The sequence below is a fragment of the Lissotriton helveticus genome, chromosome 7 (genome assembly GCF_964261635.1).
Source record: "Lissotriton helveticus chromosome 7, aLisHel1.1, whole genome shotgun sequence".
NCBI classification, from domain to species: domain Eukaryota; kingdom Metazoa; phylum Chordata; class Amphibia; order Caudata; family Salamandridae; genus Lissotriton; species Lissotriton helveticus.
Window position 1 is genome coordinate 1,791,834,012 of NC_136068.1, and position 13,334 is coordinate 1,791,847,345.

Below are 13,334 nucleotides of genomic sequence, written 5' to 3' on the forward strand. Positions count from 1 at the left end.
GCCCCTTCGGTGGTCATATCACTGAAAATACAATATTTAAAAAAAAAATATTGTCTACGGGTGCTTGTTGAATACAAGTTTTAAGGGGCTGGAATCTAGGGAATGCTAAAGTGACTCTGGTATTTTACGTCTGCTGGTCATTTTCTATCAAGAAAGTTAAATAGAGGCAGTTGCAAGAAAAGTTCCTGAGCAGAAAACAATTCTGGTATTTTATTGACCTCTACTGGTCGTTTTCTATCAAAGCAGTTCATTAGAGGCAGTTGAACAAGCAGAAAGCAATTCTAGTATTTTACTGACCTCTACTGGTCATTTTCTATCAAGATAGTTAAATAGAAGCAGTTGAAGAGGAAAAAAAGTCCTTAAGCAAAGGCGGAAGAAGACAAGTCCTAGGGCTGATTTCCAGATCCAACAAAGTGCATACAACAGATCTTCCAGAAGGCACAAGTGCTGTCCAGGCTCGACCTAAAAAAAGGGCCAGAAACGTTCCTGTAATATTTTCAAACACAAGTCTCCCATGCAACATATATTCCTAGCCTAAATGCAAGTCCATCAATCAAAATCTTCTTTCCACAGGTTGTAAAGGCATCAAATTAAAAAAAGATCCTACATTTCAACTTTAATCGGGAGTCCCAGCATGATTTACATGTGAAGACTCCCGTTCACCGCAGCATAGCGTGCCCCCGCACTGAGCAACTATTGAATGTGGGAACTATACAGAGTGCGGCAAAACTATATCACAATCGATCTGGTAACTTTCTGTTGAAATCCTGGATCAATGACATCAGTTGGAGCCTGACTTCCTACCTCACCTCAATAATTCTGCATCAATACCACCACTTGTTAAACTCATGTCAGTTTTGCATTTTTTGCCACTGGCTCATTTCAATCCATTGTTGATATTTCAGGTGGAATGTCACAAGAATGTACAAAATCAATACATCCCCAACGGGGTAGTCGACGCGTTTCGGTGGTTGTGGCAATATGCCCCGCCTTCCTCAGGACAATTCTGATGTACACATATATCTGTAAACAGAAAATACCAATGTAAGAGTACATTCACAGTATGTTAAACAACTTTATCTCTTTTATATCACTTTTTTACACTATTTTCTGTGCTAAAAAGTGATATAAAAGAGATAAAGTTGTTTAACATACTGTGAATGTACCACCGAAACGCGTCGACTACCCCGTTGGGGATGTATTGATTTTGTACATTTTATTATTATTATTTGCTACTGCAATTGATGTCTTTGAAAGTGTGTTGACCTCTGTACTTTTGTGTCTATAAATTTGACCAAAAAACACCGAAATCTAGGTACCACTGAATAGACAGATATTGTTTTTAACATATTGTTTTTAACCAATTGTGATGAATTCATGTCTTATAATGTATCAAATACTTTTTTAAACAAAATCTTTTTATAATAAAAATTCTGATGTTTTTGTACATGAAATAGTTTATGTCTTTGTGGTTCCACTATAGCATATAATTGGTGAATAGGCTAAATGGAAACATGTTGTGATGAGTGAATGACTTAGTTCCCCATTGAAATAAAAAACCCAGGGAACATTCAATTATTTTTTGCATTTATTACCCTGTTCCTGTGGGTGTGACTAGAAGGGTACTCTCTTTCTCTTTTTTAACCACTAAGGAATCCTACAGCACCAGGAGAGGTCTGCTTCAATGAGGTCCAGAAGAGAACACACACCAGTGAGGTGGGCTTTTGGGCTCCTGAAAGCCAGATGCAGATGTCTGAACCGGACTGGGGGTCCTAATACAATGTGTGTGCCATCATGTGGTCCAACACAATGTTGTGTTGCGCCCAATTCATGTTATCCTGCCTTCATATTGGCTAATTCCTTATTGTCTATGAACTGGATGTAGCTGGTCATGTTTCTCCTCATTGTAGGCCAAAGTGCTTATAGCAAATCACTGACATTTGTGTGTGACATTCCACCAGATGCAAGCAACACTGGACTGAAAATACCATGTGGTCAGAAATTGTTGTACTGACATGTGTCTGTTTATTTCTTGAATTGATGTAGGATTCCATTTTTGGGGTAGGCAATATGGCTCCAGCTGATGATGTAGACCTAATTTATTGTTGCCTATTGTGTGGGATATTGACAGATGTATCCCCTCCTTCCATGTTGTGAAAATCTGCAAGTGATCATGTGATAAGTGACCCAGAATAACTGAGTCATGGCTTATTTGTGTCTAACATCAAGTGAGTCTATGATTTGAACAATGCAATAAAGATGTTCTCAACCAGATATTTGTATGTATGTACATATCCAACGCTTCCAAAAGACCCTAGTTTTGACATTGCAAAGTTCACCTAGTAGTACATTTACATTGTTATATGTGAGAATGAAAACAGGAGACAATGCTTTGGTTACGTGTGTTTTTAATGACATGTACAAGGATAAGATAAAGAAATTACTTAAAATTCAACAGTGCAAACAAAAAGTGAAATCTTTAGTCATGGTGGATGAAAGCATTGTAGTAGAGTCCAAAGGGCCAGGACTCCAAAGCCCAACATACTCCTCCCATCAGATATAGAAAAGTGGGCAGGAATAGTCCAACAAAGTGAATGTGGAGCATAAACAGGATGCCATTAGAGCTGAGGGTACTTACTCGCAGTGGTGGCTGTCTTGCCATCCTTAGCTCTTGGGTTTTTGCTGGATGTCCCCTCCCTCTGACCAAGGGGGGATCTGCAGCTGCTGAGACAGGTGCGTACAGGTGTAGGCTCCTCTGACAGGGCCTCCCTTCCTATGGCTGCAGCACATGTTGATGGTGTGGATGTACTTGGACCACAGGAAGGGGTAGATGCAGGTAGAAAAGACCCGCAGAGGTGGTGTTTATGTCCCATAGCACCGCAACCAGGGAGGCAACCTCAGTGTGGATGGCAGCCACTTCAGCGTGGATGGCAGCAACCTCATGGTATGTGTCCCTCTTTAGCTCCTTCTTCTCCCAGATTTCTGTCAATCCCTTGCCCATAACATTTTGGGAGCCCTGGTAGACTCCCAGGACATGGGCGATGGCAGCCTGGGTGTCTGTGGTCTCAGGGGTCTCACTCTGCGGGCCCACTATACCTATCCCCATGGCCCTGTCACAGACAAACCAACATCTCAAATACTTTGAATATTGCATGTTAGTAAGGCTGATAGAGATCACAATAGCAAAAGCAGAGTTGAGAGCAAACAGGACATTGTGATATTATAGCAGTTATTGAAGTATCACTTACCCGAGTCCACTCCCTCTTCTATTCTTGCCTAGCCCTCAGTATGTCAGATGACTATGACCTTCTCCTCCTAGGGTAAAAGTTGTAAGAGGGTGCTGGGAGGGTCACTGGCAGTCCTCTGAACCTCCAGGATTTTAGCTGTTATACCTAGCACGTACTCTCAGCTGGATGTTGTTCCACCTCTTCCTAATGTCACCCTGTGTGCGTAGGATGGCACCAACAGCCTTCACTCTGTTGACTACCCTGTCCCTCATTTCGATTTTCCTACTGAGAGGAGTCTACTGGACTTGGGCTCTAAAAATGTGCGGCTCTACTCTAATGATTTCATCCACCATGACTGTCAACTCTTGTTGAGTGGAGTTTGGATTCTTTTCCCTGGCATGATGAAAAATATAAGATGTGAGTGAATATCTGAATGAAAAACAAATATTTGATAGAGTTTAAAAGGTGCAAAACAAAAGTCATAGTTGGTGGAGAGTGCTAAATGAGAAGATGAAAAATGGGGTGCCTTATCTAAAATGCAGAAAACTGTGGTGCCTGTCTCGCTGTGCTGCAGTTTGGAAGCAAAGGATGCTGTTCAGGGATGGGTTGTGTTGTATAGTGTGATTTACAGGCCTGTCCGCTTGCCAAAGCGCATCAGGTCTATAGTTTGTAAATCCATCCAAAGGTCACTGTTGTATTGTTTTCTTTGGGGCGTATTGCGATAGTCAACCACTGCTGGGTAACCACCATTTGTTGACCACCATTGGGAGACCACGAGTACGACTGTGTAGTCATAATACGCTCGGCGGGTAGACTGCGGACCTGGCTGCGGGTAGACTGCCACGGTCCCTTCGGTTGGACAGCTGTGGCCGCAGTCGGCATTTCAGACAGAACAACTCGGAATACGGCCGCAAACGGAACTCAGACGCAACAGTGTTGTAAACGTATGCAGACGGGGTTCTCAGGCAGTCGGACCACCAAACATGTAATTGGGCCTTCTGTCAGCGTTTTGGATTCTCATAACCTTCCAGTATGTTGACCTTTCCAATAAAGCCAAGATAAGTGGGAGCACCAAATACATGGTCAAGGCAGGCAGCTACCAAATACTGCTAGTCACTCCTATCCACTAAAAAGTTACTGGAGAACCTGCAAGATCTGTATTATTTTCTGTGCAAATAGGTTATGTTAGACAAGTTGAGTTTCCTGCACAAGGAGGATATTCCCATTAATTGCAAGGAAATTACTGTAAGTTTATTTCATCAAAGGGGGGCAGAGCTAGCCGCGATGAGAAATGGCCTGCGTAGTGCGTGCGCTCCTCGGCGAGGCTGACATAAAACATTAGTAAGGTGGGGAAGTTGTGCCCCTGTCCTGAAGAAGGAGCACATGCTCCGAAACATGTCGATGCACACATGAGCTACTGTCCATTAACACGACAGATTGTACCTCGCACTTCACTTCTTTTAGTAGTACCAGCCCGGGGTTATGAATAAAGTTTTTTCCAATACACCCATGAGCCAGGTATCTTTTTAACTCTTCACTAAATCCCACCACTCACATAAGTATCCCTACCACCTGCACCACTCGCACCACACACAGTCATTACTATAAGGGCTCCCGCGTAGAAGTAGGTCGTAGCACGCCGCATCCCGCTAGAGGGGTGCGAAGACCCCTATGATGAAGCATGACACCAAGGGGCCTTTTGGTGTGTGAGGGGTATTTTAAAAAACACTAAGTGCTCCCACATCACCGTGGGTAACACTTCCCTTAAATACTGTCAGTAGGATTCCCTTTGTTTATGTAACTAAGCCTGTGGAGTAAGAATCCTACACCGTTACTCTACCTCCCTCTTTTTGTTAATTTGACATAAAACATCCACATCCTACACGTAGCTGGGCGATTTTTCATCGAAAACCCTGGCAGACAGCAGCTGACCACTAGGTCCAAACTCGACGGGAAGCAGCGATCGCTGAGGCGGTCTGGAGTGCGGTTTTCATCCCGTTGGCGAGGGGAGGCCTGCTGCGCCCAGAACAACGGAAAGCACCGCCCTGCAGTAACATCACGGGCCGAGTCGCACGGCACGTACGCCGGACCGGAGCTCACACAAGGACCCGGGAGCTAGGCCCGTGCCGGTACAAAGGCGCGGCTGGAGCGGAGTGGCGGGGGTCCCGTGTGGCCTCCTACAGGGTGACTGAACACTGGCCAGCACGGTGCCTGTTTTCCGGCGGAGCGGTCACTGTAGCCGCAACTGAAGTGAACGAGGAGGCGGACACGAGGTGAACACAGGGGAACAGGGCCGCGAGGACGACCTCCCCACCCCCGAGGTAGCGAGTCGACTTGGCCGTGGAAAGATACCACAGTGATACCCTGCTGGGCCCCTCACAAGTGGGGGTCAAAGTAAAATACGCTTTCCTGCCTCCTCATCTGCGCAGAGTGGACCTTAAACAGAGGGTATACTACAGGCTGCATATCCTCTTCCCCCCCCGGTGGTGGGCTGGAGGTCGGTTGCGGAAACTCGGAGAGGGGGCGAAGGAGTACAGACACACGGTGCTACCCCCCACATCCATTGCGCACCCACCGGGCCGAGCTGTCGAGCTGTGGGCCTGCCGCCGGGGCGCGAAGAGTGGCTCACGTGCGCAGCGTTCCTGAGACCCTCAGGGGAGAGCTGCACTACTGGTGGTGGGTGAGAGGTGACCGCCGCCCGGGAGGAGCAGGTCACCCGTTCCGCTGACGATAATCCACAACAGAACTGAGGTGAAAAGGATACGCCAGCCCAGCAACTGACCGCCAACCATCTTGGTTGCACGCAGCCAGACACTATGGGTAAACCGGATAGGAATCAGCCCAAACTTACCTTTGAGGCCCAAAAGAAGCAGCCGGGGCAATTAGAAGCAGACCAACAGCTGAACAACCCACCGGAGACACAACCCAGGGAGCTGCCGACTGAAAATGTCCAATCGATGTTTCTATCCATCCAGACCACATTGTCGAACATAGATGGTAAACTTGACACACTTACATATCGAGTGGACCGAATGTCAGTGAGGTTGGATCGTCACACGGAGAGGTTGGACATGGCCGAACGGCGGATCTCGGACGTGGAAGACACTACCAACCAAATGTCTAGCAAACAAACTGAAGTGGATAAAAAACTGGCAGCACTGCAGGCAAAGACAGAAGATTTAGAAGCCAGGTCCCGTTGATCCAACATACGAATTATGGGAGTGGCGGACACGACAAACACAGGCCCGATGGAAAAGTATGTGGAACAACTCTTGATTGCACTCCTGGGGAGGGACACCTTTTCGGAGGTCTTTGTTATTGAACGGGCCCACAGATCCTTGACCCAGAAGCCGGGAATAGGTGAAAGGCCCAGACCGATAATAGAAAAAATTCTGAATTATCGGGACAGAGATGCGGCACTCCGGAAAGCGAGAGAACTGAAAACTTTGCATCATGAGGGCATGGAAATAGCCGTATATACGGATTTCACCAAATCAGTGCAAGAAGCGAGGAAAAAGTACAACGCCGCAAAACAAAAACTACGCGATCTGCAAATCCCGTACGCCATGCTCTACCCAGCGAGATTGAAGATTACAGACGACGGCAAAGTGAAATTCTTCAGTGAGCCCAAAGATGTTCAGAAATACCTGCAACTGAGGAAATCGACTGGGGGACGACGGAGATCACCGAGGGAGCGGCCTCAGGAAAGGGAGGGCATGTCCGATGTGGAATGACTTACACAAGTAGACTCATCCTGGTTGATCTGAAGTCGCTGTAAGTGTTCAGCCCCTTCCATTTGCCCATTGACTGCAGCAGCCTGAAGGATATAGCCGCTGTAGCATTGCTGCTGAGGGCGGACACTGGCTGCGACATGAACATGGGCACTGCAGCGGACTTTAGGGCTTCGGAGTGCCAGATAAGTCTAACTTCACTATTATGAACGCTATGTGAACATTGACATTGCTATTGTGCTGTTGTTTGAAACGATAGATATCTGGTGGGATTGCTACCGTTTATACTATAGAGACTTACAATTTGAGCCCATACTAGCTACTGTTGATGTTTAGATTCAAATATAGCTTCCCCCCCCCCCTGCATTTCAACGCCAGGGGGTATAGTCAAGGCGGCTCCTGCCCACGAGGTAACACACCAAATTCCTGTTTGTTTTTTATGGGGAGTAAGTTGGGAGGTTGGGGGACATGGCTTCGTTGAGATGGGGTGAACGAAGTGGGGGGGGGAGGGGAGGGGCAGAAAATGCAAAATTCACCGGACGGCAGGGGAGATACACAATGCATGCATTAGGAGTCGAGGAATTCGACATGTTACATACACAAATGAGTACAGATGACGCTCAATCGGCACACTATGGAACATGAACTGACGCAGACCAGACCCTTGTCCCTGCTGACATTGGAATGTGCAAGGGCTGCAGGACCCACGTAAGATCAGGAAAGTGATGGCATACCTTGATAGACATGAGTTTGATGTGGCTTGTTTACAGGAGACACACCTAAACCCATTGAGGGAAATGAGGATAGGTAAAAGGTGGGCGCAGGCCTCGGTGGCATTGTCCAATTCGACCTACGCAAGGGGGGGGCCTACTGCTAGTTAAATGAGGCATCCCTTTCACTCTCATAGACACGGACACAGCTGATCAGGGGCGCTTTGGGTGGCTGCGGGGCAACTTCGGAGGTGTGGTCCTTACCATAGTCACTATCTATGGCCCTAATGTGGACGACCCTCGGTTCTTCGCATCTATCTACGCCAAGCTTTGAGACCTGCAGCCGACACATGTAATAATGGGGGGGACTTTAACACCTGCCTAGATACCACCTTGGACAGATCGACAGGCCTGCACAGCACGGGAAGAAACTCAGCCAGAATAGTTAGGGACGGTATGGATGAAAGGCAGCTGGTGGATATATGGAGGGAGAGACACCCAGAGACGAGGGAGGGTACATGCACTTCGCAGGCACACAACACGTGGTCCAGACTGGACTATTGGCTGATCACAAGGGAGATGTGCACCTGGGTCCGCAAGGTAGAACATTTCTCTAAAACACTATCTGACCATTCTCCAGTGCGGCTGCACCTCGCATTGCCCACAAACACACCGCGAGAATTTATGTGGCGCCTCCCACACAATGCGCTACGGGACCAAGTCTTTCATGGCGAGCTGAAGCAAGCCATAATAGATTTCTTTCATACCAATGAGGGAATGGTGGATAGCGCCTGCACTCTCTGGGAAGCTTTCAAGGTCACCATACGGGGTCACTGTATCGGGAAACAAGAAGGTATACTCAAGGATATCCGGCAGCAATTAGCTATGATAGAACGTGACATTAGGGAACTAGAAGCAGATAACGCGGCTTTGCCAAACCAAGCGACACAGGCCGATATTAGGCAGAAAATCACTGCATACCATGAGTATGCAGACACGGAGATGAAGTACCTGTCGAAACACTACAAAGCACGGGCATATGGGGAGGGGGACAGACCGGGTAGGGCACTATCACAGAAGATCAGAGCCAGAAGGAATACCACGTACATAACACACATCACGAACGAGGACGACGAGATGGTCTATGATACTCCCAGTATTCTAGAATGCTTCCGGGAGTTTTATTCTCATTTGTATACTCCTAGGACTAAGAAAACAGACCGGGAGATTCACGAGTACCTAGATGATGTGGGGCTTGCCTGGCTTTCGGACGCACACAGACAGTTTCTGGGCCATACTATAAACTATAACAGAGGACGAATTTAAGAACGCAATAAATTCGCTCCCAAATAATAAAGCCCCGGGGCTTGATGACCTACCGGGCGAATTTTACAAGGAGTTCCGAGACCTGCTGCTCCCGCATCTAGCCCTTATGTACGAGGAGTCTTATGAGGAGGGGATCCTCCCAGAGACACTGAGGGAAGCTCTGCTGATAGCACTTCCTAAGCCCGGGAAGGATCTCACTAAATCGCCCCTCTCCCTCATAAATATAGATGTGAAGATCCTGGCCAAGGTAATAGCTGCCAGAATACAGCAGCTCCTGCAGTCATTAGTGCTCCCCGACCAAGCGGGATTTATCCCCACGAGGTCTACCACGCAGAACATCCGAACAATATTCTCGATGTATCAAAGTCTGGACCCCGATGTACCGGCCGCGGCGGCGCTCCTAGACGCTGCAAAGGCCTTTGACTCTGTCGAATGGGACTTTATGCTTATGGTCCTCGTCAGAATGGGGTTCCCGCAAAAATTACTGAAATAGATAGCTATGCTGTACACTGCACCTACGACGAGGGTGCACATAAATGGAAATATGTCCCGCAGAATCGCCATAGGCCGCGGCACTAGACAGGGGTGCCCACTGTCACCCATTTTATTCACGCTCATAGTAGAACCTTTAGCCTGTAAAATCAGGCAAAACCACCCCGAAACTGCGCTACAGTTCGAGTTGAGGCCTGTCGGTATTTCGCTATACGCTGATGACATGGTCCTTTACACCCGAGATCCGGACACGAACTTGAAACCCCTGATACGGGAGTACATTAAGTATGAACAATATGCCGGACTAAGCATAAATTGGGACAAATCAGTAGTGATACCGCTGACAGAGGCGACTACGCAGCCTGCACTAGACTACCCTCTGAACTGGGAAACAGAACCTGTGAAATACCTCGGTATTTAGGTCCAACGAGACCCCGAGGTGGTAATAAGACAGAACTATGGGGTGGCGCTGACTAAATTGGAGGAATCGGTAGAACGGTGGATTAAACTCCCATTATCGCTGGCAGACAGGATAGCCCTGCTAAAAATGATAATTTTACCCATATTCCTTTATCTGTTCTGGAACATTCCAGTGTGGCTGTCGAATGCCTTCTTTAAGAAGCTTTCCACCGCGTTACAGCGTCTGACCTGAGCCGGAAGGCAACCACGGATCGGATGGAAAACACTCACGAAGCCATACCATCAGGGGGGCTTCGCGGCCCCTGACCTACAACTATATTATTATTGTGCTCAAGCGCAACACGCACACTATTGGATGCAACCTCATGGACACATTCCGCATATTGCGGTGGAGACAGATAGTGTCCGTCCTAAAAAGCTGACACAATACCTAGTAGATGCGGTGAGCTATAATCCCAATGACACCATACTTCCAGTCAAGTGCACATTCAGGGCATGGCACACGCTGGCGACCAGGGCACAGAAACTGCCTATATACGCGCCTGCGCTTCAACTGGCGAATCATCCCAACCTGTCGGTAACATGCGAGCGGAAGATGTGGGGTGAACTGGAGGACATGGGCCTCCGGACGATGAGCGATATACAAGTTTATATCCATGCAAGGCCCAAAATTGAGTGCTCACAGAACGCCATTGAAACTGTTCGCATACCACAGGCTAAAGGCAGCCCTTAAAGACTTATATGACACGTTTCCGCAGGAGCCGCCGACGCTGCAGGCTATGCAGGTCTTCCCCACTGACCTGCCTGCTGGGCACACACAGGATCAAACAAGTCAGGAGACGGAAATTGCTGGCAGTGGCTCTTCTGTTGGCCAAACGACAGGTTGCAATTAAGTGGGGCAGCAAACGGCCACCTAGATTTAAGGACTGGGTGTCAGACATGCTATATTGCAAAGAGACTATGGGGACGTATGAAGAGTGTTTACCCATGGCCTCCAGACCTAGGGACTTCTGGCAGCCGCTAGTGGTCTACTTGCAGGCACAACAGGAGGGCTCCTGAACACCAGGAACCTGTGAATTAATATGCAGCTACACATGCACCAGGAGAGGGAACGGTCTCTGCTTCATGCCCCATATGCGGGAAGTGACTACTGTAGCGAATATGTTGTCTTATAATTGAAATGTTCAGGATGTGGAGACCTGATGTACTTGTTTGATGAAGAGGGGGGTGAGGTGTACTGGGTGTTTATGCAGAAATGTTGTACTGTGTGTAACGTTGGTACCAAAAGGTCGGACAACTGTAGACCTCGAGAAATTACTGTACTGAAATGACATAACTCATGCACATGTGTGAATCTATCTGTTTGTTGCTGGTGAACAAAAATTAAACACAAGATTGAGACTTGAAAAAAGTGGGCAAGGGATTAAGAGTGCAATGAAAAAGGGGCACATTTAGGACAGAAGAACTTACATGTAATTCTGTCATTCAGAGTGTGAGAGAAAGGGATGATACTGAAAGAGGGTGCATGAAAGCTCATAAAACAACTTGCATGATCAACTGAACTCAAATCTGTCAGACATAGACAGGTATCATTCTGATCTCATGCATTTAGTTGGCCATTCCATCTGATTTATTCAGACACCATCAAGTCAGAACCGGCCACCTATTCAAGCTCATTAACCTACCTATGTGGGATATCTCCTGTGATAGTAAGGTTTATGTAACAGTCTGCTAGACATGGCAATTCTTAGGGTATTCCCCAAAAACGTTTTTGATTTTTTCCTCTTGTTTTTTGCTGATTCTTTTTTCATGGCCTTTGGACTCTGGGCACTTTTCCACTGTAATCCAATGCTGTGCAAATGCAAGTCCTATCCCACTGCTGACCAACAAATGTTGAAAAGTGTTAGATTTGGGGGTCTCTAGTTGGGACAGGTAGGTACTTGTGACAAATAGGTACCCTTCCCTCTAGTCAGGGTAAGGGGGTATACTCCTAAAATAACCCCTGCTCACCCCCTTGCTAGCTTGGCACGAGCAGACAGGCTTATCTCAGAAGCAGTGTGTGAAGCATTTGTGAACACATACAGTAACCCAGTGACCATACTACAGATGGACACCACACAGTTGTATATTAAAAATAGGTATTCTTTATATAGATTTAACACAAGCCCACAAAGGACAAAAATCCACAAGACTGTACTTAAAATGGTAGAATTAGCTTCGTTCTCTTTAGATCTCAAAATGCAACACTTTGAGTCAATGTACCTTGAGAAGCAATGAAAGTGTTACAAGAAAGGTGTTGCGGTAGTCCTTTACATGCAAGGACGGTGATACGCTTAAGATCTGGTGCAAAGAAACAAAGATGCTGCTTTCTCCTTGATGTGACACGCTTCCCGTTGATGCTGCAGCATCTGCTGTGACGTCGATTCTCTTCTCTGGCGACGCAAGATGCTTAACACGATGCGAGCCGCAACAGGCCCTGCGACATGCTTCCCAGTGATGCCGCGGTGTCTGCTGCGACGTCTATCCTCTTCCCTAGCGATGCGAGTTGCTTCCACAACGATTAAAGTTCCAACAGGCCCTGCGACCCTCTTCCCGGTGATGACACCGTCTCCTGCAACGTCGATCCTCTTCTCTGGTGATGATCCGCAACAGGCCCTGAGACACGCTTCTCGGAGATGCGGCGGCGTCTGATGCGACGTCGATCCTCTTGTCCTGCGACACACTTCTCGGTGATGCGGCGGCATCTGCTGCGACGTCGATCCTCTCCTCCGGCGATGCGAGGCGCTTCATATTGTGAAGCGGCAGCAGCAGTTCGGCGACATGCTTCTTGATCTTGAGTCGCGCTTCCAGCTCCTTGCGACGCGCAAGCCCTCAAAAAGTCCAGCACAACTGCAGGCACTTCAAAAGAACTCTTGGGGAGCTGGTGGGTGAAATATGTTGTCCCTGAGACTTCAGAAGGAGGCAAGCTCTGTTCTCAAGCCCTTGTAGATCCTTACACAAGTTGATGAAAGTACTCACAAAGTTCCTCTCTCCCTTCTTTGGCAGTCAGGAAACCACTGCAGGCCAATCCTCCAAGCAGCACTTCAGCTTAGAGATAGTCTTGTGGTAAATAAATAAATAATACCCTATTTTTGACTATGCATATATCATAACAGATAGCTCAATAAATAAGAGTCAAGATTCGAGGTAGTAGGAGTTTCTGCAGGTTTATTACAGCATAAGGACAGGATCAGGACAACCTGCATAGGAACAGAATGGCAGGGCTAGAGTGGCCCGGCAGCTGCCGGGGCTGGGTCTGGGATGAGCGCGCTAACTTCTAATAACAATACACGAGCATATATACATAGCGCAAACACATAGCATTACATTGCAGTAGGCGTAGCAGTGGGTGGAGCAGAAGGTGTGACGCGTAGCAGTCGCGAAAGATA